At 40.5% G+C, this 27132-nt stretch overlaps 1 protein-coding gene across 3 annotated transcripts in view; it reads left to right on the top strand.

Annotated features, from left to right (window-relative positions):
* The window catches only part of spegb (striated muscle enriched protein kinase b), a 243516-nt gene that overhangs the window by 85122 nt on the left and 131262 nt on the right, over positions 1-27132 (top strand). Inside the window, exon 1 of one of the 3 annotated variants that reach the window (XM_060930359.1) lies at positions 14321-14450. The exons of 1 other annotated variant lie outside the window; for it this stretch is intronic. The gene's annotated coding sequence lies outside the window, so the exon portion shown is untranslated. Of the gene's footprint in view, positions 1-14320; positions 14451-18840; positions 18944-27132 lie in introns of those variants that run through there. One more of the 3 variants, XM_060930358.1, reaches the window with a different exon arrangement.

Raw genomic sequence — 27132 nt, 5'->3', positions numbered from 1 at the left:
CATAACTCATGTTATGTTAATCTTTGAAGGTATCCTTTATTAGTAGAGTACTTTACCATACCAAAGCTACGAGAGAGCCACCATAGAGTCGCATCATTATGTCCATGTATACATCTGTAGCTACTCATCTCTGCTTTCACAGCAATGCCTATGCCAAGCACCAGCCCCTGACGTAAGAGGTTCTTGTTTCTAGACCAGCAAAGTGTTGGTGCCAGTCTCGAGCCAGTTTTCCTGGCCAAGAGCCTGTCATTTTGGCTGTTGAAATGTGAAGAATTGGTTCAGTATTAGGCACTGGAACCGAACTGGCCATCAAACTAGATCCAAGCTGGCCATCAAACTGGAAAACTGGGAAAAAGAGACCAAGTCCTCAGCAATTAAATGTAAAATAAGATGTATGGCTTCGACTGGACATCTCTTACAATCTCATAACTCATGTTATGCTAATCTTTGAACGTATACTTTATTAGTAGAGTACTTTAGCATACCAAAGCTACAAGAGCGCCACCTAGTCAATGTATATGTCTGTATACATCTCTGCTTTCACAGCAATGCCTCCGCCAAGTATTAGCCCCTGATGTAAGAGGTTCTTGGTTCAAGACCAGCAAATTATTGGTGTCAGTCTCAAACCAGTTTTTCTGGCCAAGAGTCTGTTCTTTGGCTGTCGAAATGTGAAGAATTGGTTTGATATTAGGCACTGGCTCCAAACTGGGTATCAAACTGTCTTGCTGGAAAATGGGTAAAAGAGACCAAGACCTCATTAATTAAATGCAAAATAAGACTTATGGCTTCTACTGTACATCTTTTAACAGTCTCATAGCTCATGCTATGCTAATCTTTGAAGGTTTATTAGTCGAGTACTTTTCCATACCAAAGCTAAAAATGATCTTTGCAGGAAGGTACCTAAAACAAAACTTTAAACTAAATGAAACTAAACTATACTCATGGCTTCTTAATTTGTTATAGGCAGAAAAGTCCAATTTTGATCACAAAGCTATTATCATAGTTTAACTCCACTGGATGCTCTCATTATTCATTCTGCTCATGTGTTCTCACACTTATGCACCATTGTAATTTTCTCCTGTGGCTTGTCTGTGCAGAACGTCGATGCACTCCAGCAGGCAGCAGGTGTGTGCTGGAAAACTGTGGAAGCAGTGTTGCAGGATGAGAATGCATTTTAGTGATGAAACCAACATGCCCTCTCCATTATACACGTACATCCTGAGCAGATCTCTGACCGTGATGAAAAACGAGGATATGTTTTCTTGGCATGTTCATTTAGACACATTGATTTTTATATTTGTTCATTTTCTTTGCTCTATACGCGATAGCTTATTATATGATATGGACTCGAGTGTTTTACTGGGAAATACACCACTTGTATTTTTCATACGAGCTCCATCCAGGACATGGAGAACCAAAACTGTGACACAATTCTCTGTGTCACTCGTGAGGAAATGGATGAATCGTTTTGGCTTGAAGATATAAAGTTTATCTTCTCGTATTGAAAAACTCGTATTTTTCATACGAAATACATCGTAGATCTGAGCGACATATTTAAATTGTATTGGCTGGTGTTGAGTGGTATCTCATCTCATCTCATTATCTGTAGCCGCTTTATCCTGTTCTACAGGGTCACAGGCAAGCTGGAGCCTATCCCAGCTGACTACGGGCGAAAGGCGGGGTACACCCTGGACAAGTCGCCAGGTCATCACAGGGCTGACACATAGACAACCATTCACACTCACATTCACACCTACGGTCAATTTAGAGTCACCAGTTAACCTAACCTGCATGTCTTTGGACTGTGGGGGAAACCGGAGCACCCGGAGGAAACCCACGCGGACACGGGGAGAACATGCAAACTCCACACAGAAAGGCCCTCGCCGGCCACGGGGCTCGAACCCGGACCTTCTTGCTGTGAGGCGACAGCGCTAACCACTACACCACCGTGCCGCCCCGTGTTGAGTGGTATATCAGATATATTCCATTCAGCTAGCATGATGCTGAACGAGTCGAAGACGAGTAACTGAATGGAATAGATCTGATATACCACGAATAAAAGCCATTATTATTATTATTATACTGTACATACACGCTTTCCATATCAGCATTCTTGAAGGCCCGTGACTCGGTGTTAGCGTGACAGTGTAGATTTTAACACGAAAAGATAAATTTAGATAATTTACTTAATTTACTTCCAGCTGGTGTAGCATTAGCGAAGGCCAACACTAGCGCAGTCTAGCCAAATAGTATTATTATTTTCCCGATGTAATTTACTTAATTACCATACGTTTAAAATCAACATTGACAGCTACACACAATGGCGCGACCTGGCAGCCAAAATTCTCTCAAAATCTTCCGTATTTAACGAAGAAAACCTGGCAGCCATGTTTGTTTACAAATTGTCACAGTTGCTCGCTAGCACGGAAGTTTTACATCTCCTACGTGTGATGTCATGTTGTCTAGACAACCATGCAATATCATAAACCATATTCAATCCTCATTCTCCATTGGGTAGAGTGATGTAATGCACATAGGATAAGCGATATGCTAAGAATCTTGCATGCTATCAAATCAAATGAATGAAACCCGCTAGAAGGGAATAGAACGTGTTTTTATTCCATGGAAAAAGTGTCCTGTTTGTATAATAATTCTTGATATTTCACTCCCAGTGTTTTCCCACTGACAAGACACACGTTGTCAAAATGGCGAACCAGTTCAAAATTAAAATTATTTTGATTAAATTGTATTTTTTTTGTGGATATGTCCATATAATATAAAGAACATTACATGGTGGTGCGAAGTTGTGAAGTTTATCTTTTCGTGTTGAAAATATTTTCACTCGTTCACTTTGCTCACTCGTGACACACGGTATACATTCACCACTTGAAGCAAAGCTTCATATCTTCGCACAACCGTGTAATATCCTGTATACATCAGTACCACTGTGGATTGTTTAGCTCAATCTGATCTGCAGATATTTAGTCGAATGATCAAAAACACAATTAGAATTGAAAAGTAATCCATTGTATTTAAATTATAGCACAAGCTGTTGCCATACACAATATTAGTTCTGACTTGCTGAGGAAAATGAAAAAATGATAGTATACACATGTGGAAGGTCATGAACTATCAAAATGTCATGAATAATGATGTAGAATGATTCAGGGGATTTAAAAAAAAAAAGACTTGTTTAAATATTAAAATCTAGTTCGATCACTTCAATGATTTCAACATTCTTGAAGACCTTTTTTTATCAAAATGATCTATTATTACATGGCTGAAATTATTTCTAGACTTTTAAAGACTTATAAAAAAAAAAAGCAGAACCTATACGTGACATTAGTTCCACAATCATGAAAAATCAGTTTATCACACAGTATCCTTGCAATTCCTCGACTGATGAAGTAACGTCCCAGATCATCGATGTAAGAAGAACATAAATGATAGCTGTGATTTGTGGTCACAGAAACCGGGTTTTACTATCAAACTAGCTTTTACTATTTTACTTTACGTGGCCTTGACGACCTGAAGTGTGAATACAAATGCAAAAGGATTGTATATGATAAAGGGAAGGCTGTGAGAAATGTCTCGCATGAAGAAAAGTAGAGCTCATGAGCCGAGGCTGGATGGAACACTGGTGGGAAGTTCACAGAGGAACGAGATGAGGGAAATATTGGAGCGTGAGCGGGAGTGGGAGGAAGGAGGATTGAGCTGTAGAGGAGCTTATATACTGATGTTCTTCAAATAAATCTTTACATTTTTTTGCATCTCGTTTCTGAATTTAAGTGGAACAAAACAACACTTCTTGGAAAAAAAAGTTCCTCAAGGTTTCTTTGGATTGTTACTTAGTTTACTTGCTTTGTCAAAGCGTTCTACATTGATCTCTCTCTGAGATTGGGAATCACTCACTTATAAGGTTGTATACAGATCCTTTAAAGATTCTCCAAAGTGGCAAAATTAGATTTACTATTATTATAATAGGCGGCACGGTGGTGTAGTGGTTAGCGCTGTCGCCTCACAGCAAGAAGGTCCTGGGTTCGAGCCCCGGGGCCGGCGAGGGCCTTTCTGTGCGGAGTTTGCATGTTCTCCCCGTGTCTGCGTGGGTTTCCTCCGGGTGCTCTGGTTTCCCCCACAGTCCAAAGACATGCAGGTTAGGTTAACTGGTGACTCTAAATTGACCGTAGGTGTGAATGTGAGTGTGAATGGTTGTCTGTGTCTATGTGTCAGCCCTGCGATGACCTGGCGACTTGTCCAGGGTGTACCCCGCCTTTCGCCCGTAGTCAGCTGGGATAGGCTCCAGCTTGCCTGCGACCCTGTAGAAGGATAAAGCGGCTAGAGATAATGAGATGAAATTAGATTATTATAATACCCCCGCTCTGAAGGGGGGGGGTAATACTGGTTTACCTCTGTCTGTTCATCCGAAACACCCTTTTTCTCAGCATCCTCAAATCATAGCCACTTGGTACCAAACTTCAACTTGGGGTTCTATACTGTGTATACCATTTTCAGGTCTGTCGCATATCGACTTCCTGTTTACCGATTGAATGTATTTACGAAACATCTCATCTCATTATCTCTAGCCGCTTTATCCTTCTACAGGGTCGCAGGCAAGCTGGAGCCTATCCCAGCTGACTATGGGCGAAAGGTGGGGTACACCCTGGACAAGTCGCCAGGTCATCACAGGGCTGACACATAGACACAGACAACCATTCACACTCACATTCACACCTACGGTCAATTTAGAGTCACCAGTTAACCTAACCTGCATGTCTTTGGACTGTGGGGGAAACCGGAGCACCCGGAGGAAACCCACGCGGACACGGGGAGAACATGCAAACTCCGCACAGAAAGGCCCTCGCCGGCCACGGGGCTCGAACCTGGACCTTCTTGCTGTGAGGCAACAGCGCTAACCACTACACCACCGTGCCGCCCTTTACAAAACATATATGGTGGATTTACAAAATTTTTGTTACACTTTTCTCAGCAACTATAAATCACAACTGCTTGATATTTGGTACCGAGCTTCAGCTTGGGGTTCTATACTGAGTATACCATTTTCAGGTCTGACGCACATCGACTTCCTGTTTACCGATTGAATGTATTTTTGAAACACATAGTGTGGATTTACAAAATTTTCATCATACTTTTCTCAGCAACTACAAATCACAACTGCTTGATATTTGGTACCGAGCTTCAGCTTGGGGTTCTATACCATGTGTAACATCTTCAGGTCTGACGCACATCGACTTCCTGTTTACCGACTAAACTTCTTTATGAAACCTATAGGGTGGCTTTTGATGCTATTTTCAAGAAGCAAAATGCTATTTCAGAATGGCAGTTTACCAGGATGCTGTTTGAAATCCCTGGGGAGAAACACTGCTCTTTACTTACTTGTTTCAGGGTTCATTATTTGTTGAAGTCAACATTCATAATAAGTGTCCTATTCCTTCGATCGCTTGCATTCTGATATAAGCGGGGGGGGGGGGGGGGGATATGTAAGTGAGCAGTAGTTCACAGTTCATCTTGTTTGTTTGCTTGTTTGTTTGTTATCCCCCCGGCATATAATGTGGGGGGATATAGCTATTGCTCAATCCGTCTGTAAACATTTGAGTTTTCGGAACATAGCTCAAAAACTATTAGGAATTTTTCACAAAACCTGACAGTTATGTTAAGTGACTAGACGAGTTGTGCCTTTTGACTTTGACATTTTGGGATTTCTGTGATTTTTTTTTTCCCATATTTCCATAGCAACTAATTCAATTTAGAACAATTTGGAGTGGGGTTTCATGTGGGAGCCGGGGGGATATGTCATCTCCCGATGACTCTTGTTTAATCAATCGATCAATTCTATTTATTTATTTATTTATTTATTTTTCTTAAGAGTATAGAAATTAGTGTTCCTCAAGGATTCAGATTATTAAGGGTTCTTTGTGTCCTAAAGAGGTTCTACTTGGAGCTCACTCTAATCGGGAAACACTTGGTGGTAGTTCGACATAAGACCCCACGCAGATAAGACAAAAGAAAAAAAAAACTCTTTAGGGTTTTAGATGCCACTTTGTGCCAGCGTGTACTCTGTCACTGCAAGATTCAATGCTGTTTCATATTTTATTTACAAAAAAAAGGAAAATATATTTTTAAAAATGACTGACTGAAAGTTAAAATGCTAATGAAGATTTCACACGGAACTAATGATTCTTGAAATGCTCTTGGGATAGTTAGGGGTTCTTCAGTTTTCTAAATTAGTTTTGCTTTTCTTTACTCATCTCTCACAGAGGATGCCATTGTTGTTGGGTTCTACATGGGACCTATAAGGGTTCCTTCACCGAGACAAACCGAACCCTTATCCATTTAATGCAGACCTGGGGTCAGTGAAGACCCATGACCTCACTTCCCCTCCACTTTTGTTCATTTTTTCAGATACATCCCCACTTCTCTAGTGTCCGTGCATCAAACAAGTTACCAAATACCAAAAATACAAAACTGTAAGAATTCATTTACAGTTTGTTTCATAATAATAATAATAATAATAATAATAACTAGAGGTACTGTGCCAAGGGCACAGTGTCAAGTCAAGTCAGGTTTATTTGTATAGTGCTTTTAACAATAAACATTGTCGCAAAACAGCTTCACAGAATCTGAATGACTTAAAACACGAGCTAATTTTATGCCTAATCTATCCCCAATGAGCAAGCCTGTGGTGACGGTGGCAAGGAAAAACTCCCTCAGACGACATGAGGAAGAAACCTCGAGAGGAACCAGACTCAAAAGGGAACCCATCCTCATTTGGGCAACAACAGACAACACGACGATAACATTAACAGTTTTCACATGAAGACAGTTTCATTGATGTTATAAACTCTTCATTGATGGAAACTTGAGTGCAGAACTGTTCATGACAACTGCAGTCCTAAAATTAGCAAGTCAACTGTAGTCCTTAGCCATAAAAGCATTACTGTAAGAGTCCAGAGCATCCTCCAAGTGTGACTTTCAACTGTCCACATGGGGCCATCCTCTACAGGAGCGATGCGATGAGACTCCGACCAGACACAGGGCATCAGGATGGATCAGGCAGGTCCGAGGAGCAGAAGAGGCCAGCATCTCGATCTCAGGATTGACATGTAACTCAGAGGGACAGATTTGGGGGGGGAGAGAAAACACAGGTTGTTAGGTACAGTGGTGCTTGAAAGTTTGCGAACACTTTAGAATTTTCTATATTTCTGCATAAATATGACCTAAAACATCATCAGATTTTCACACAAGTCCTAAAAGTAGATAAAGAGAACCCAGTTAAACAAATGAGACAAAAATATTGTACTTGGTCATTTATTTATTGAGGAAAATGATTCAATGTTACATATCTGTGAGTGGCAAAAGTATGTGAACCTTTGCTTTCAGTATCTGGTGTGACCCCCTTGTGCAGCAATAACTGCAATTAAACGTTTGCGGTAACTGTTGATCAGTCCTGCACACCGGCTTGGAGGAATTTTAGCCCATTCCTCCGTACAGAACAGCTTCAACTCTGGGATGTTGGTGGGTTTCCTCACATGAACTGCTTGCTTCAGGTCCTTCCGCAACATTTCCATTGGATTAAGGTCAGGACTTTGACTTGGCCATTCCAAAACATTTAACTTTATTCTTTAACCATTCTTTGGAAGAACGACTTGTGTGCTTAGGGTCGTTGTCTTGCTGCATGACCCACCTTCTCTTGAGATTCAGTTCATGGACAGATGTCCTGACATTTTCCTTTAGAATTCACTGGTATAATTCAGAATTCATTGTTCCATCAATGATGGCAAGCCGTCCTGGCCCAGATGCAGCAAAACGGGCCCAAACCGTGATACTACCACCACCATGTTTCACAGATGGGATAAGGTTCTTATGCTGGAATGCAGTGTTTTCCTTTCTCCAAACATAAAGCTTCTCATTTAAACCAAAAAGTTCTATTTTGATCTCATCCATCCACAAAACATTTTTCCAATAGCCTTCAGGCTTGTCCACGTGATCTTTAGCAAACTGCAGATGAGCAGCAATGTTCTTTTTGGAGAGCAGTGGCTTTCTCCTTGCAATCCTGCCATGCACACACCATTGTTGTTCAGTGTTCTCCTGATGGTGGACTCATGACCATTTAACATTAGCCAATGTGAGAGAGGCCTTCAGTTGCTTCGAAGTTACCCTGGGGTCCTTTGTGACCTCGCCAACTATTACACGCCTTGCTCTTGGAGTGATCTTTGTTGGTCGACCACAGAGTCCAAACTCTTTAGAGATGGTTTTGTAACCTTTTCCAGCCTGATGAGCATCAACAATGCTTTTTCTGAGGTCCTCAGAAATCTCTTTTGTTTGTGCCATGATACACTTCCACAAACATGTGTTGTGAAGATCAGACTTTGATAGATCCCTGTTCTTTAAATAAAACAGGGTGCCCACTCACACCTGATTGTCATCCCATTGATTGAAAACACCTGACTCTAATTTCACCTTCAAATTAACTGCTAATCCTAGAGGTTCACATACTTTTCCCACTCACAGATATGTAATATTGGATCGTTTTCCTCAATAAATAAATGACCAAGTATAATATTTTTGTCTCATTTGTTTAACTGGGTTCTCTTTTTCCACTTTTAGGACTTGTGTGAAAATCTGATGATGTTTTAGGTCATATTTATGCAGAAATGTAGAAAATTCTCATGGGTTCACAAACTTTCAAGCACCACTGTATGTACTTACTTTTTGACAAGTCTTATGGTAAATTTTGCAGCAAATCCTAAAATGCAGTTAATTTTTCATTATTGTATTTGTGAGCTGGTTTGAGACCAGGACTCCCTGAAGCAGAAGTCACCATGGTAATCCATTCCTTCTCAATGAGTCTTTGGAATGGACATGATCAGATCTAGTCCAGCTGCATGCTTGTCCTTCACCCACTCCAAAGCAAGGTAAATAACACACAGCTTGAATAATATTGGCTTTTCTTCTTAAATTAATTTAGATTTAGCTATTCACTGAAACTGCCTAAAAACTGTTGCTGACGATTTGACACTGGTCACATTACCAGGTCTTGCCATTCATATTATATCATGCATACTGCACATTGGATGAATTGTGGTCTATGTTGTTGATTCCCACACCAATCAAATGTTTTTGGTGAATAAAAAAATTCTAAATAAATTCTAAAGGGTTCACAAACTTTCAAGCACCACTGTATGCCCAATATCACCTGAATGAGTAGGAACAGTATACATATTGCACTGAGTACAAGCAGGGACTCCGGCAAAACTAACCATGACAGCATAACTAAAAGGGGAGAGCCAGAAGGTAACACAGGTGTGAGGGAGCCCCGGGACATAAAGCAGCAGCCACTACACCGTCAACGAACTCGAGTGAGCAAGCGAGTGGGGACTGACAGCATCCATACAGCCCAGTTTACCAAAACATTCTATGTCTGAGGACCCTCCAGATCTACACCTTTACCTCATAAACACCATTAACAAAAAGCTTGACTAAACAGTTATGTTTTCAGCCTAGACTTAAACGCTGAGACTGCATCCCATTTCCATACCTGAGGCCTTGGGACAAAGGTCAAGGTCACAGAACTGAAAGAAATGAGGCCACTTGTCTGGAATATGATGACAAAGGGAAAAGGATATGATACTTCCATTGTTAATAATACGTTCCTATCTTTCACCAATTTCTTGATGCAGGCCAGTGAAAAATGTGCAGATCATTGATCTGACCTGTCAAGGTCACTCCAGGACAAAACCAGTGTTCCCAAATGAAAGCCCATATATGACTTCCTATTCATGGTTAATAGTAACTATGGCTTTATCTTGCTCCATTTTTGAGATATAGACCATTTGAAAATATCTCATCTCTAGCCGCTTTATCCTGTTCTACAGGGTCGCAGGCAAGCTGGAGCCTATCCCAGCTGACTACGGGCGAAAGGCGGGGTACACCCTGGACAAGTCGCCAGGTCATCACAGGGCTGACACATAGACACAGACAACCATTCACACTCACATTCACACCTACGGTCAATTTAGAGTCACCAGTTAACCTAACCTGCATGTCTTTGGACTGTGGGGGAAACCGGAGCACCCGGAGGAAACCCACGCGGACACTGGGAGAACATGCAAACTCCGCACAGAAAGGCCCTTGCCAACCACGGGGCTCGAACCCGGACCTTCTTGCTGTGAGGCGACAGCGCTAACCACTACACCACCGTGCCGCCACCATTGAAAATGTGTGACCTAATATTGACCTTGTCAATGGGTCAAAACTATAAATATTCATTAAAACATGCTTTTCTATGGCAAAGGAGCAAGGCTAGCACAAAAACCATGAAAAATAGACAAAACTCTGACTTTTTGCTATAGAGTCACCTAATTGACAAGTTCAAGGTCACGTAACTCAGTGAAAATAAGTCAAATCGCTTAACCAATGCGAACTATTTTGAAGCCCCTCCAAACAGGTTCTCCGTACGCCATTTGGTGAAAATTCATGCAAAAATGAGGAAGGATTAGCGATTTAATGCACAAGTGACCTTTGACCTAATTCTTGCAAAGGGTCAAGGTCAGAGGTCAAATGAATGCAAAAAAAGTATAAAGGTATAAGGGCCATGGAAGATGGCATGAAAGAATTTTGTCTAGCTTGTCCTGGTACTGTCCCAGGTGGTCCCGTTCATAGCCGTTCCTGAAAATTTGATGACGTCATTACAATGACGTGCATGATATGGAGCTCACAGATGGTCACTACCTACAGTACATGCACACCAAGTTTCATCCAGATATCTTGAAAACTGAGCGAGAAATGGCCCTTGTCTAACTACTAGTACGACGTGTACACTAAACCTAAGCAATTTCAAGATCACATTTCCACTGAAGTGGAAATGGGATAATGATAATAAGCATTATAAAAATGCAAGTGTGAAGCTCCTTTGGGACTTCAGCATCCAAGGTGATGAGAATATCACAGCAAGAAGAACAGATCTGATACTGGTAGATAAAGAAAGAAAGAAAGCACTGCCTCTTGATTGACATTACAATACCAGGAGATGACAGGGTTATGGAGAAGGAGGATGAGAAGGAAGAGAAATACCAGCCTTTGAAATTTGAAATAAAGAAGATTTTGGAAATGTATGGAAGCCGCGAGAGGCCCTTCATATAATCTTCTTTTTTTATTCACCTTGTTATCCCGAGATAACGACATAATTAATTCAGGATCTCGAGAAAACAACACAACTAATTCGAGATCTCGAGAAAACAAAACAATTATTCCGTGATCTCGCCTTATTAGGTGATCGATTATTCCAGACATTCTAATGACCAAAGTTGCGTCTATACAGAATGAGAAATAGCCCCAAAGTCAGCATATCACAAGTCTCTTGGCGCACCTGAATGAACCATTTCTCAGCTGTTTACTCGAGATCACGGAATAATTGTTTTGTTTTCTCGAGATCTCGAATTAGTTGTGTTGTTTTCTCGAGATCTCGAACTAACGGTTTTGTTTTCTCGAGCTCTCGAATTGGTTGTGTTGTTTTCTCGAGATCCTGAATTAATTATGTCGTGATCTCAGGATAGCAAGGTGAATAAAAAAAGGATTATATGAAGGGCCTCTCGTGGCTTCCATAGAAATGAATAAAGTGGAGGTTATTCCGATTGTTGTTGGAGCCCTTGGTGTGGTTACAAAAAAGATCCAAAATTGGATCTCCAAGATTGGTGTTGAAATTCAAACTGAGTTGCTGCCAAAGACTGCACTCTTTAGAACAGCCAGAATTTTGAAAAGTACTACAAATGTTGTAAGGAGTGTGAACTGCAGGATCCTTGGTCATTTGTTACGACCCGCTCCTTTATGTTAATTCTGACCATAAAAGATCAGTCTGAGTTTTAGGAATAATAAGCATTTAATATTTGTGATCAATCTTCTGCATTATTATACATACACCACACTTTTTTAATGGAATAAAAACGTGTTCTATTCCCTTCTAGCGGGTTCCATTCATTTGGTTCGATAGCATGCAATATTGTTAACATATCACTTATCCTATGTGTATTATGTCACTCTACCCAGTGAAGAATGAGTGTTGAATATGATTTATGATATTGCATGGTTGTCAAGACAACATGTCAAATGTCAGAGACATAAAACTAATGCACTAGCAAGTGACTGGGACGATTTGTAAACGAACATGGCTGCCAGGTTTGCTGCATTAAATACGGAAGATTTTGAGAGAATTTTGAAAAAAGAAAGACGTGTTGAACACCCAAAAGGAATGTGCATATATTATCATAATAATAATAATAATAATAATAGCTGTCTTTTTTTCATGGTATATCAGATATATTCAGGCGGCACGGTGGTGTAGTGGTTCGCGCTGTCGCCTCACAGCGAGAGGTCCAGGTTCGAGCCTCGTGGCTGGCGAGGGCCTTTCTGTGCGGAGTTTGCATGTTCTCCCCGTGTCCGCGTGGGTTTCCTCCGGGTGCTCCGGTTTCCCCCACAGTCCAAAGACATGCAGGTTAGGTTAACTGGTGACTCTAAATTGACCGTAGGTGTGAATGTGAGTGTGAATGGTTGTCTGTGTCTATGTGTCAGCCCTGTGATGACCTGGCGACTTGTCCAGGGTGTACCCCGCCTTTCGCCCGTAGTCAGCTGGGATAGGCTCCAGCTTGCCTGCGACCCTGTAGAACAGGATAAAGCGGCTACAGATAATGAGATGAGATCAGTTATATTCCATTCAGCTACTCGTCTTCGACTCATTCAGTATCATGCTAGCTGAATGGAATATATCCGATATACCACTCAATGCCAGCCAATATTATTGAAATATTTAGTTAAATATGTGTTTAATTTAATGTAGTGCTTGTCAAAATATCTATTATAAATATCTATGGAAAAAAAAAACCTGAATCCTTTTATAATCCATTCTTTGGATAGTTAAGGACATAGCTTCTTAAAAGCGTTTTACATGGAAGTCTGTAATAAAGAACCGATCAGTTCTACACAGAACCTCGAAAGGTTCCCGATCAGTGTTGAGTTGATAGTTTTTATCCCCTGTTGGCCAAAAGCCCGAAGCGGGATTATGTTGTGGTGATGTCCGTCTGTCTATCCGTTTGTCCGTCCATCTGTCTTGGGAAGGGTACTCAGTTTCTGAAATCAACTCCTCTCACAATTTTTGGAGGAATTTCACAAAACTTGGCAGGATTCTTTGTTATAAGTCAGTAATATGCATATTGCAATTTTGTTCAATTCAGTCGCATTTTACCAGAGTTATGGCCTTATAGCATAGATATAGTTGCCAGGGGGGATAATGTGCTCTCAGAGCACTCTTGTTTGTGTGCGCTCATCATCAGGAAACAAAGGAAAATATGGGAAATGTGATGTTTTGGTAAAAATCGCCACTGCTGAGTGCTATTTAAGCAAAACATGATGATTGCCTCGAGGCTGCTGGGACATCATGGGCACTGATCCTGAGCGTATAACACAGGCTGTGGGTGAGGAGGCTATCTCTCTCTCTCTCACTCACACACACACACACACACACACACACACACACACACACACACACACACACACAGAGAGCATCACTTGGATGCACATTTGGGGAGGAAGTAGGGGAGAGAAGGGAGGGGTACAAGGAAGAATAATGAAGACAGTAGAACGAAATGCTTTGCCAGTCTGCATCTCTCCATGACGCTTTCTTTAGGGCTGACTCATTCTCTCCCTCTCTCTGTTTATCTCGCTCTCTGTCTCTGTAAAGCAGGGTAGGATTGCATGTATTCTCACCCCCCCTCTCTCTCTCTTTCTCTCTCTCTCTCTCTCCCTGGTACTGCTATTGTCTGAGCAGGCTCTCCGGTGTTCATTATCCAGCACGTCTCCGTTCTCAGTGTTGATGGTTCAGTTCCAGCTTTCATGCTGCTCAGCTTGAGTGGGACTCCTGAACATTAAATCTCTCAGGAGCTTTAGGGGAGAGCAGGCAGTGCCATCTGTCAAGGTTTCTCTCGTTTTTTTTTTTTTTTATTATTGTTTTTCCGAGCTGTGATCTTTTCTTCTCTGCAGTTTGACTCGTATCCTAAACCGAAAGATGTTCCAGCCTTTTGTGTGTTGAAGTTTTTCACTGAAGGAGAACGCAAGTTCTGAGAAAAGAACAGCGACACTTTTTTGAAATTCATTTCTTACTAATATTATTATTATTATTATTATTTGACAAAATGTTTTTCTCTCAGAACCAAGCGACATTTGCTCCAGCAAACTGAGAGCAACTCGTTTTCTTCTCCCGAGTGACACTTCGTCTCAGATCGACACTGGATCCTGGTAATGCGTTTATTGATGTGATCGGGTCAGCTCCAGGTCTTACCGTGAATCCCCAGGTCTCAGAAACCCCGGGCTCCCCCAAACACACCAGAAGACCAGGATTACTCCAGACCATGAAGAAAATCTGGTCCAAAAAACGCTTCCAGGTCAGTTCTGCATGCCTCATCCTTTAAACTTCCTCTCGATCTGTTGATTTTAGATGTGTTGTGGTGTTAACCCATTTGTGCTATCATTCAGAGTGTGTGTGTGTGTGTGTGTCTCGTCCGTGTATGCTTTGCCCTAGTTTTAGTTCCCTTTATGGAGATCCACCACATTAAGATAGTGACTGATGAGCCCCACCCTTCATCTGTAAACAAAGTCAGTGTGGACATGATCGCATCCCAATTCGTTATGCATGACGGACCAGGGCGTGATGAGAGCTTTGAGGTTTTTTGGGGTCTCTCCTGTTCAATCAACCATAAACGGGTTTCCTTGTTACTCAAAGGCATGTGTGTCTTGCGCTACAGAGGCGCTTTTGAGTAATAAAAATGGTTGGTTTCTATCAGCAAGCAGCATGGTTAACTGGAGAATTATACGAATATACTTATTCCAGGTGTCTTTTTTTTATTTAAAAATAAATTATAAATAAATTATATAAGCATTAGATATTTATAAGGCTCTGTATTTTTAAGGGCCATCACAAAAAGGGAGTAACATATGGCAAACCAGCATGTAGGTTACTACAGGTCAAAGAGTAATAAAGAAAAATTGCTTGAAACAGCAACCTAATTATCCCGTATGGTGCAGATTGTTTTTTTTTCCTTCCCATTTGAATCAGTCAACTAGGGCGCACAAACCACTATTCATAAGAAATCATTTATTTTTATGAAAAAAGCACTGATTTAATTAATCATCATCATCCAAGCTCATTTTCATGATCAGATTCACTATTTCCCAGTTGTGACCAGGACCTGGTGTAGCACCATCATCAAAGCATGATCAGTAATTCTTTTGTTCTGTTATCAAACGATCTACAAAGGCACTCTTTTCCATGCTCTAGTGTTAGATCAATATTACAAAGACGGGGAAAAAACCCCACAAAACTATGTCTGTGCCATATTACAAGTCAGGAAACATGCCGAAACAAAGATAGAAAAGATAGATGGCAAACCAAAGCACTTTATCTTCAGCCAAACCTGAAAATCAGGATTGTTCTCCACTTTCATCTTTTCTCGAGAACGTGTCACACGGACATTTCACAGGTGAGATGTGCAAACGTGACGTGCTCGCTTTTTGCTCGGCTCTGAGGGCTAATAGAAATCAGTGGGAAAGTGGGTGTGATGGAGAGAGGAAGGAATAAGGGGTGGGTGAAAAGGAGAGATGATTGGATCTTTAGTCTGCAGATGGAGACAGACAGGTGGAGGAAGTATGAGCTGAAAACACACCATCGCAAAGGCACCACTGTTATTATCCAACGTTATAAAATTCAACATTAATATCGTACTTACTCTTCATTTCACTTTTGATTGTGGTGTTAATGACTGGAGCGTTATTAAATCCAGTCGTCATAGCCTTGTAAGCAATATAGGGACTATTACAGAAACATGAATAAATACTGCGCATTCATCTCAGTAATAAATCGGATTTTGACAATTGTTTCCATTACCAGATTATTTCATTATGCACGTAAACAGCATATCAGGATATTTAAATTGGATTAAAGTAGAACTGAAGGCAAATTTTTATCATCAAAATTCTATTTCTCATTTTGTTAAATATCGGAATGCATTTTTTGATCGCATTTTGTCGCTGCTATAGCAAGTTATGAGTGTTTGAAATATGCGACGTAATATATCAGTCCATATGTCAAAGCGACGGCCGTAAACGAGATTCGTTGAGACCTGTGCGAGACATTGTAGGACGGAAGTAAAACGTACAGCGGAAATCAAAGCGACCGACATCTGCCAACGTTGTCAAAAGACGTGCGCCCCCTCTTTCGAATGCTGACATGATCAAGCCGGAAGTTTTGTTTGTTTTGATAGCAAACAGGAAAGTTTGAAAAAAGTAGGCAGTAATCGTCATTTAAACTCGTTTTTGTGCAATATTTCGTTTGGAAAACAGTTTTCAAAATGGCGGCGCTGACACCTGGCTGACACTTGACGTTTCGAAGTCTCGCACAAGTCTCGTGAAGATCGCGCGGATAAGCGTCGCCTGCCGTGGACCAAACGAACTAAATTCAACACGGCTAAAAACCGAATAGGCCGATAAGTATAATATTTAATTGCGATTAGTTACCAATAAGAGTCATGATATAAGGTTACTGAAACCAAAAATGTAATTGAATAACACGTTAATTAAGAAATAAAGCAAGTTTAAAAATGACTTCAGTTCTTCTTTAACGCTATTATCAGATCCCAATATTTCAGATTTGGAAAAACCCAAATTATTTAACAATTATTTGTCGAAGGTGAAGTGAATATTGGTGAATAATAACTGAGAAGAAGTTGAGGTTATTATTTAAATAATATTGGCTGGCTTTTTTTCATGGTCTATCAGATATATTCCATTCCAATGGAATATATCTGATAGACCACGAAAAAGTCAGCCAATGTTGTTATTATTATTATTATTATTATTATTATTATCTCATCTCATCTCATTATCTCTAGCCGCTTTATCCTTCTACAGGGTCGCAGGCAAGCTGGAGCCTATCCCAGCTGACTACGGGTGAAAGGCGGGGTACACCCTGGACAAGTCGCCAGGTCATCACAGGGCTGACACATAGACACAGACAACCATTCACACTCACATTCACACCTACGCTCAATTTAGAGTCACCAGTTAACCTAACCTGCATGTCTTTGGACTGTGGGGGAAACCGGAGCACCCGGAGGAAACCCACGCGGACACGGGGAGAACATGTAAACTCCGCACAGAAAGGCCCTCGTCGGCCCCGGGGCTCGAACCCAGGACCTTCTTGCTGTGAGGCGACAGCGCTAACCACTACACCACCGTGCCGCCCTATTATTATTATTATTATTATTATTATTATTATACTTTCCTTTCAAGTGTTCAACGCGTCTTTCTTTTTCAAAATCCTTTCAAAATGTTCCGTTTTTAACGAAGAAGACCTGGCGGCCATGTTTGTTTACAAATTGTCACAGTCGCTCGCTAGCACAGAAGTTTTACATCTGTGACGTGTGATGTCATGTTGCATTGACAACCATGCAGTATCGTAAACCATATTCAACGCTCATTCTCCATTGGGTAGAGTGACGTAATGCGCATAGGATAAGCGATATGCTAATAATATTGCATGCTATCAAACCAAATGAATGAAACCTGCTAGAAGGGAATAGAACAGATTTTTATTCCATTGAAAAAGTGTCCTGCATGGATTATAATTAAGTTATTCCACAAAATTGAATCGCACATGAGCTGATCGCAGACGAGGTTCGTAGTGCCGATCCACATTCACTGGATTTTGAGAAACGGAGCATTTTTATTTTTTGCAAATTGAGTCAATAAAAACTTCATACAAAATGCCAGACAAAATCATTTCTGCTTAGAATGTAAACAAACTGGCGAAATGACAGTCGCAATTTTTGAAAAATACGAAAACAATAATAATTCTTGAAAAAATAAAGATGTTCTTACAATCAAATACTTTTATTCCATATTTTGTTGCTTTTTTAATATATTTTGGGGTTTTGTTTTCAAGTCGAGTTTTTATTTTATCCTTGGTTGGTTCAGTAACAGGCTCCGCCATTTTGTTTTTCTCTACTCATGGCATATGAGCTGATATCCTAGCAGTAGAGTAGCCAATCAGAGCGTGCGATTGCTCATATCCAGTGAATGTGGATAGAATAGTCACTGATATTCACTGAGCCTGAGGCAGATAATTGTTTTAGTATAAATAACTGTGATTTATTAAATTTTTTTTATTATTATTTATTTATTTCAAACTTAAAAGCAGCATGCTAATGTAATAAAGGCGCGGTGCAGACTTGTCACTTATCTATGCCGACTCACATAAAATACTTTGTTTTGAAATCGATAAAATAAATCACAACTCCACCTTCCCTTTGAATAGTTTTAGACCAAACTTAGTGTCTTTAGTGCTTTTAGGAGCAGCATTTTCTTTCATCATTTGTAATTCTTCCTCACTTGCGGTGACGAAGCGATTGGCCGCCATTTTACCGAGTCGCTCGAGGTGATTATCGAGGAATAGTCCGAATTAATCTGATTATCTGTCATTACAGACTGTGCACAAATAATACCAGATATTAAAGAGCTGCCCCAAATGCCATGCAGAACCTTATGTGAAATTTGAAACCCCAAAACAGTTTCAGTACGTCTTTACTATAAAGAACTCTGGCAGAAACATCCAATTATAAATCAAACCATTCCTTTATTGCTGGGTTTATTTGCAGGTTTGCAGAGAGACTAAAGGTCCATATGTCATGTAATTACAATGAAATCAAATTATTGACTGATTCATGTTGACACAGAATTTTCCCATTTCCCATCAGATTGCCAATGATGATGATTACTGATAATGACTGAGAAGTGAAGATAAACACCTTGAATTGTCGCCAAAATCAGATATTCTACGTATAAACTGTCAGGATCCAGACATACAGCTACTCACTGATGACCAGTAAGCAATCCTGTAGTGTTTTCTGATATAAGACAACCCATCAACATTGGTTCAAATGGTTTAGGTCAAGAATAAACATGTCCGTGAGCTAATTTTTTAAACCTACTGGCATAATCGGACCCAGGAAGAGATCCATAAAGATTAACGGGGTGTGATGACTGTCGGGAGAGGCTGTGATGCGAGTGGAAGTCTGACCTCCATTGCTAACTTCAACTGTTGACACAAGCTCCACCACAATGAGCAAGCACCCTGGGTGACTGCGGGGGATGCGCACTCCAAAGTGTGAAGTGACTCATTTACCACATCGCAGCTGTGTGTGTGATGAAAGTTGGTTGGACAAAAATGAAATGGCCTCCAGGGCTTACGAAGCCAAATTTAAACGCGATATCGTCACATGCTCGAGACTTGGATTAGAGCTATTTATGCACCTGGAATATAAATATGCACTTAGAATGATGTTTTTTTCACAAGTGATCAGAGACCAGAAGGTTTTATCTGACATAATATTGGGGCTCTTCAAGGTGCTGGTTGTCTTGACTTGATGGAGGAAGCATGATTAATATGCAACGTCAGTAAGTGTAATGTTGAGACGTAGGGATGCATCGTTAACCATCGATCAGTGTTGTAGCCGAGTCACACTGCAAAAAATGGCCTTTCAAAAATAAGAAATAAAAGATGAAAACAAAGCATATTTGCTTGAGTCAGGTGAAAAAAATCTGCCAGTGGAACTAGCCAAATTTGACTTGGTAAGATTTCTTAAAGTAAGATGAAAAATGTAACCTGTTTTTAGATGAAATAATTCCAAAATAAGATTGGTGAACTTATTATGCGAGATCTGATTAACTCAAAATAATCAAAATATTTCTTATAACAAGATCGTACTTCTTACATTTAGCCATTCAAGTCATTTTTATTTATTTCATTTTAAGGGTATTTCACTTAAATTCATGACAAAGTCTTAGCAGTAAAAACTGAATTTAAGATAAATATACTAATATTAGGATTGTTAAATTCTACAACTAAGCATTGCTAGCTTTAAAAGAGTCTCCTTTTGTGACCTGTAATGAGTAAAATACTCTAGATATGAGACCAGAGACTATCTTGAATCAAGTTGACGACACGTGTAGCATTGCAACAATTTTTTTTTTCCCCATTTCAACATTCAAACATTAAAACATCTCTTAAAGTGCCATTCCACCATTGGATGTATTCTTTGGCATAAAATACAATATATTTTATGACAACATGACTAGACAGAGAAATCTTTTAGCTTCAAAATGATACATCAAATATAATTTTTTGACAACGACAAGTATATTAATTTTCCGACCAAAGTCACCTACCCTTTTAATTTCCGCGCGGTAGTGAAACGTGATGTCATCGGCAGGTTCCCCTTCTTGTGTACCACGTCACGTGTGACGTGGCACAGATTATCAGCAATGGCGGATAGAACGCGATTTCCACTTGTCGATTGCTGTGCCGATATTCACCATCGACCGTCTCCTTTGGGCATCACTTGCTATTTTCCTTCGCTTCTTTTCCGAAGCTGACAATCGCGTTCTATCCGCCATTGCTGATAATCTGTGCCACGTCACACGTGATGTGGTACACAAGAAGGGGAACCTGCCGATGACATCACATTTCACTACCGCGCGGAAATTAAAAGGGTAGGTGACTTTGGTCGCAAAATTAATATACATGTCGTTGTCAAAAAATTATGTTTGATATATCATTTTGAAGCTAAAAGATTTCTCTGTCTAGTCATGTTGTCATAAAATATATTGTATTTTATGCCAAAAAAATACATCCAATGGTGGAATGGCACTTTAAGATTCCACTTCCCCAGGACCTCAGGCACCAAAAAAAAAAAAGTCTACGCATTTTGACTTACAGTGCTTACACAACGCCAAAGCAACAGTGCATTTTGGGGGCACTGACTATTCATGTGTACGAGGGGTTTACAAGATCAGGCACAAAAAAAAACCAACCAACCAAACAAAAAAAAAAACCCCACTGAACTTAACTCACAGCATTCCAAAAAGACGTCACTAAAACGCCCTCCACTCACTCATAGCCTTTTTGAAGGCACTTGTCTGGTCTAGAGTCTGTACAGCATCTAGAAGGAGCTCACTCTGAATGACGGAGAAAACACTCGCAGTAAACTTAGGATCTGTAAGGTGGAGTTGAATTGTAATGAAAGATTCAAAGATTTCAGTAAAGTTCATTTATTCCCATAACAAGCATACTTTGTTTTTTTTTTCTTGAAACAAGATGAACCGCATTTGATAAATGTCCAAAATGTACGTACTTGTTTTAAAAAAACCTTGTTTTATTTTCAAAGGTGCTCCAAATAAGACTTTTTCAAGACATTTTGTCTATACAAGATTTTCAAGATGGACTGTCTAAAAACTAGCCTTTCTAGCTAAAAGAGGTTTTGCTTGTTGGGCAATTATGTCTTATAATAAGGGTGGCTAGATGTTTTGACTTGAAAATAGACAAATAAACTTCCTAAGATTTTTATTTTTTGCAGTGCACTAAACCCGGAGTCTGAGTCCAGTCTCGAGTCCCCAGTGTTCAAGTCCGAGTCATTAAAGAAAATTTCAAGTCGAGTCCGAGAACAAGACTCCATCCGCACCATTTGACGGTGGCTGTTGCTGCCTTTATGTGAAAGCGTCTCTGCTACTGTATTGGACTAACGTTACTGCTCGACTGCCCCATTTTAGTGAACAGGCTACAGATAAAAAGCTTGTCCATCGCTCAACAAGCCCCGCCCACTATCAACAGGGCAAATAACATGAAAGACGGTTAACACCAGCTAGTTTATCGCTCAGCAAGCAAGCCCCATCCACTATCAACAGAGCAATGAACATAGCGTGCCACTTCCTTCTCTGGGTGGAGTCTTGCCAAATGACGATTGAAGTTCGAGGTCGTCCCCATCGTCTCCTCAATAGTTCTTCTACATACGGAACACATCACAGTGCGTTTTTTCCCACTGCACGAGAAGTCTGTAGAAGCAAAGCGGACAATCCTAGCGGCGTCTCTCCAGGCATTTTAGCGCCATTAACGTTAGTTTGTTCCTGAACATGATGTATGAACAGATGAATGTGCATCTCTTGCAGGAAATTAGTATAAAATTAATGTAGATGTAAATATAAATCTCTTATGCCAAATTATTATGGCATGTTACAAAAAAAAAAGTAAAGAAAAAAATCAGTCCTCGTCTCCAGTTTATGAGTCCGAGTCATCAGTGATCAAGTCCAAGTCAAGTCACAAGTCTTTAAAATTAGGGCACAAGTCCTGGACTCGAGTACGACCGTACAAGCCTGCCATCAATACCTGATGTTTGGTACTAATACTGATACTGAAATGAGTAACCTTCTTACTATGAAGGAATCAGGGATATCGAAGAACTTTTCTATTTCGCTCTATCAATGCTTCCCCATGAAATCTACACACATGTCTAGAACACATACTCTACAAGGTTCATTCTTTATAATATTAGCCAACTGGTTTTACAGTAAATGAATTACTTTCGCTTGATCAAGTTGGGGGGCGGCACGGTGGTGTAGTAGTTAGCGCTGTCGCCTCACAGCAAGAAGGTCCGGGTTCGAGCCCCGTGGCCGGCGAGGGCCTTTCTGTGTGGAGTTTGCATGTTCTCCCCGTGTCCGCGTGGGTTTCCTCCGGGTGCTCCGGTTTCCCCCACAGTCCAAAGACATGCAGGTTAGGTTAACTGGTGACTCTAAATTGACCGTAGGTGTGAATGTGAGTGTGAATGGTTGTCTGTGTCTATGTGTCAGCCCTGTGATGACCTGGCGACTTGTCCAGGGTGTACCCCGCCTTTCGCCCGTAGTCAGCTGGGATAGGCTCCAGCTTGCCTGCGACCCTGTAGAAGGATAAAGCGGCTACAGATAATGAGATGAGATGATCAAGTTGGGATGCAGTGGAGAAGAGCTTCATAAAAGTGCTTCTTAAAGTACATTTTATTATTGTCTATGCATCCAATATGGAAAAAAAAAAGTGTATGATCATCAAGACCAGCATACTGGATAAGGCTGTTCTCTTCACACACCTAGCATTTTTAGACAATCAAATCACAACATGTAGACATTTTTCTCACCTCGTTAGTCTTTGCTGCAGTGTTTCCTTGCTGCCGTGTGCTGCTGTTAATGAATTCCTCCTGCTTAGATTTATTTAAGATGGTTTATCAGGTTACTTGTATCGCCTGAAGATGCTGTAGTTTATCTCTTACAGCCCGTGTTGTTTTGATTGGTGTCATTAATCATGAAATGCGTACGTCCCTGTCATTTTTGTTTTGCCTCATCATTTTGTATAGCATGGTAATGTACGCTAGTTTTACACCACATAATTTCATGTTATGACAGATGTTGGTATCAGAGCAATTTTTTTTCCAAAATGAAAACTTGGTGGAACCGGTTTTTAGAGCCTAATGGTTAGAGAAGCAGATTTAGGACCAAAAGGTCGCCGGTTCGATTCCCTGGACCAGCAGAAATGGCTGAAGTGCCCTTAAGCAAGGCACCTAACCCCTAACTGCTCACCAGGCTGCTCTGGGTCTGTTGTATGTCACTCTGGATAAGAGCGTCTGCTAAATGCCTGTAATGTAATGTAATGTAATGAGTATGAGCACAGATACCGGATATTGATATCAGTGCATCCCTACTGAGAAGCTATTCAGAATCACGGCACAGCAGAAAAGACTTTTGTTTCTTCAGATAGATGCAATGCAATTAAAGAGAAAAACGTAACTCAAAATCAACGTCATTGCTGTTATGTACCGTATATTGTATGAGATAGAGATCCTTCAGTGCTGCATTACACAGTGAAAATTAAACAAGAATTCTTTAAGTGAACAAAAGCACATCTTAAACCGCAATGGAAAAACCTAAACAGGATGAAAAGAAACAATAACTACTGGTCCAACAGTGCAAATCTGGTCCAAGTAACATAATGTAATATGCTTTTGGAAGCACAAATGAGAAACGGCGTATTTTGTTTGAAAGTTCAATATATCTGCCATCACACGGTCCACTGATTTACGAATTAAGCCCCAGAGCTAATTTACTTTTCTTTATTTCTTTGGACCACAGCTTGTTTGAATTTTCATCCTCCTCTTCTTAGCACTATTCAGATTTTCATCCCACTGATGGCAGCTCAGTTGTTTATTAGCTCATCCGGCCGACAGGCAATGAACTTATGCCATCATGTGTTGTCCGTCAGCGTCGTCCACATTTCAGAAAAATCAATTCATTCATTATTCATTCATTATCTCTAGCCGCTTTATCCTTCTACAGGGTCGCAGGCAAGCTGGAGCCTATCCCAGCTGACTACGGGCGAAAGGCGGGGTACACCCTGGACAAGTCGCCAGGTCATCACAGGGCTGACACATAGACACAGACAACCATTCACACTCACATTCACACCTACGGTCAATTTAGAGTCACCAGTTAACCTAACCTGCATGTCTTTGGACTGTGGGGGAAACCGGAGCACCCGGAGGAAACCCACGCGGACACGGGGAGAACATGCAAACTCCGCACAGAAAGGCCCTCGCCGGCCACGGGGCTCGAACCCGGACCTTCTTGCTGTGAGGCGACAGCGCTAACCACTACACCACTGTGCCGCCCCAGAAAAATCAATTCTTCACTGATTTTTATTCTTTATGGCAGGAAGGTAGGTCTGTCTGGGGTGCGTGCGTATACGTAGCTTCTAGGCAAATTTGCATAATTGCAATTTAAAGCAGAACGGAAGTCATTTTTAAACTTGCTTTATTTCTTAATTAACGTGTTATTCAGTTACGTTTTCGGTTTTAGTAACCTTATATCGTGACTCGTATTGGCAACTAATCGCAATTAAATATTATACTTATCGGCCTATTCGTTTTTTCGCCGTGTTGAATTTAGTTCGTTTGGTCCACGGCAGGCGTCGCTTATCCGCGCGATCTTCACGAGACTTGTGCGAGACTTCGAAACGTGAAGTGTCAGCCAGGTGTCAGCGCCGCCATTTTGAAAACTGTTTTCCAAACGAAATATCGCACAAAAACGAGTTTCAGTGACGATTACTGCCTACTTTTTTCAAACTTTCCTGATTTGCTATCAAAACAAGCAAAACTTCCGGCTTGATTCTGTCAGCATTTGAAAGAGGGCTCGCGCGCGTCTTTGATTTCCGCCGTACGTTTTACTTCCGTCCTACAATGTCTCTCGCACAGGTCTCAACAAATCTCGTTTACGGCCGTTGCTTTGACATATGGGCTGATTTATTACGTCGCATATTTCAGACACTCATAACTTGCTTTCGCAGTGACAAAATAGCGATCAAAAATGCATTTGTATATTTAATAAAATGAGAGAATTTTGATCATAAAATTGCCTTCAGTTCTCCTGTAATAATGACGATATGGAGTAATTAATCAATCCCTAATGAGCAGTTTCCACACATCGCTTCTTCTCCATCAATTCTTCACTGATTTTGATTCTTTCTGGCAGGAAGGTAGGGGGACCTAAGGTGCATATTACTTCTACCCAGATTTGCTTACTTACAGTTATTAATGAAGTTATGGACTAATTAAGCCTGAATGAGCAGTTCAACAAAAAAATCTCAGTCAATTCCTCGGCGTTTTGGATTCTTTCTAGCAAATAGGTAGGGATTCCTTGGGTCTATATTGCTTGCAACATTTCTTGCGCACTTTAGACCGTTCCTTCTGGGCTAGATGGGACCGGAGTGAGCTACGCTGTCATTGACGGTCTTGTTTCATTTTCTGGGCTGTATTTCTACAGTACCGGTACATAATTAGCCAAAACTGTCCTTTTTTCACATTCAGTTCCCAAATGCATCTTAATACTCAGTGACTGAATGACAGCACCGTATAGTGGACATGGCCTGTTTACTCATATCTGACCTAGAAAAGCGAACGTGCCTATGTTCTTCATGGCACAGATGGCAGGACTGGAGATGCTCACTGGGCAGCCAGCTTTCAGCTTGCTGAGCCTGTCTGTGTTTGGCTGTGTTCACTAACTGGGTGTCAGCTTGGAAAATGTAACAGGAGCTAGTCGTTTTTGTGTTAGCTGGAGATTTCAGAATGTCATGGGACCAAGGAACAATATGAGAAAAACATGATCTGGAAATACAATGCTGATGTCCTGCAAAGCCTCAATTTCACACATGACCACTACCACCACCACGTTATTACACCAAGGCATGCTGACGTATCCCAGTGATCATCAGTGAGCAAATGATTATCACTCATAACCAAGTCTCATAATAGTGTCTGATATGGATTGGCTTGATCATTGATGAAGGAAGAATAACTAACTGAATAACTTACTTCATCAATATTTCTCACTGACGACTAGTATAATTTCTCATTGACTTGGTCCAATAGGATATAAAAAATGAGCTTTTATTTTAACAAATTATGATTAATTAGATTATTCTCTCATACAGATTAAATTCCATACTGTACATTAGAGCTTAAAGGAGAACTGAAGTCATTTTTAAACTTGCTTTATTTCTTAATTAACATGTTATTCAATTACGTTTTCGGTTTCAGTAACCTTATATCGTGACTCGTATCGGCAACTAATTGCAATTAAATATTATACTTATCGGCCTATTCGGTTTTTAGCCGTGTTGAATTTAGTTCGTTTGGTCCACGGCAGGCGTCGCTTATCCGCGCGATCTTCACGAGACTTGTGTGAGACTTCGAAACGTGAAGTGTCAGCCAGGTGTCAGCGCTGCCATTTTGAAAACTGTTTTCCAAACGAAGTATTGCACAAAAACGAGTTTAAATGACGATTACTGCCGACTTTTTTCAAACTTTCCTGATTGCTATCAAAACAAACAAAACTTCCGGCTTGATTACGTCAGCATTCGAAAGAGGGCGCGCGCGTCTTTGATTTCCGCTGTACGTTTTTTTTTTATCTCCTTTACGGCCATCGCTTTGACATATGGACTGATATATTACAGAGCATATTTCAAACACTCATAACTCGCTATAGCAGCGACAAAATAGCGATCAAAAATGCATTCGTACATTTAATAAAATGAGAAATAGAATTTTGATGATGATGATAAAAATTGCCTTCAGTTCTACTTTAATAAAATAATAATAAAAAAAATCGACAGCTACATGCTCAGTAAAAGATGCAAGGTTGACTAACAGATAAAATAAAATA

Source organism: Neoarius graeffei, chromosome 9 (genome assembly GCF_027579695.1).
Source record: "Neoarius graeffei isolate fNeoGra1 chromosome 9, fNeoGra1.pri, whole genome shotgun sequence".
Classification (NCBI taxonomy): Eukaryota; Metazoa; Chordata; class Actinopteri; order Siluriformes; family Ariidae; genus Neoarius; species Neoarius graeffei.
The sequence above is the reverse complement of the archived record's forward strand: the minus strand, read 5'-3'. Positions and strand labels throughout refer to the sequence as shown.